Source organism: Bison bison, unplaced genomic scaffold (genome assembly GCF_000754665.1).
Source record: "Bison bison bison isolate TAMUID 2011002044 unplaced genomic scaffold, Bison_UMD1.0 scf7180017585329, whole genome shotgun sequence".
In the NCBI taxonomy this organism is placed as follows: Eukaryota; Metazoa; Chordata; class Mammalia; order Artiodactyla; family Bovidae; genus Bison; species Bison bison.
In genome coordinates, this window is record NW_011429137.1 from 1 (window position 1) to 926 (window position 926).

General features: G+C 36.2%; 1 pseudogene; it reads left to right on the top strand.

The window, feature by feature from the left end:
- The first annotated feature begins 220 nt into the window (after positions 1–220).
- LOC105001552 lies at positions 221–922 on the top strand (annotated as a pseudogene).
- The last annotated feature ends 4 nt before the right edge of the window (positions 923–926 follow it).

Sequence of the window (926 nt, forward strand, 5' to 3'; positions counted from 1 at the left end):
TTGACAAACTTTCCTAGCACTGTGAAACCAGATATAAGTCCTGAAGCAACTTAAAGTGGTATTTACTGTATATATAAAATATATTTTTCATTGAGGATCATATTCTTTCTAACATGTTACCTGTTAAACTACTAATGGAGGTGTTTTATTTGATGCTATTTAGTTGGTTTCATTAAAGGAATACATTTTTATAACTTAGCTTTGCTTGTCAGTTTTACCTTGGTTTATAAAGAAACTAAATAATGTAATCCTTTGATTTTAGTTACAGACCTACTGTAATCCAAATTTCAAAAGAGGTCATCCTCAACTTTTATTAAGAGTGCAAAGAAGAGAAAGAAGAGTTGGGATTAATAATGTGTCTCAAATATCTTCATTAGTGCAAGATAACAAGAAGCATGTTAAAGCAAGTGTCAACGAAGATGATCATAACTCTGAATTTATTCCAGAAATTAGTAGAGAGAGCGCATTTTCAGCCTCCACAAGTTTACATGTGCCTTTCATACAAAGCCTCATACCATCCAGATTGTCACTAATACAAATGCCCTATCTCCATGTGGCTTACCTAACCACCCATCACCAATATCGGTTAAGACAAACAGAACAGATTTTGGTAAATCAACCTGCTGTTTTAAAAAAGTTGAGCATTTTTAATTGGCATTCACATAGCAGCTACACTCAAGTAAATGGCCCCATTGAGGACTTTGCTACTACAACTACATCTACTTCTCAGAACCACATTGTATCCCCATTACAGAGCACTTATTCTGGACTGATGGTGGAGCCTTCTAAATTTCCAGTCAGGCATAGCGATATGTCGGGCCATGACAATCCTTTTCCTAACCTGCAAGAGACAGGCAACTCGTGGTTCTCAGTGCCAACAAGCACTTACACATCTGCTTCCTCTCTTTCAAGTCAACTCATCAATA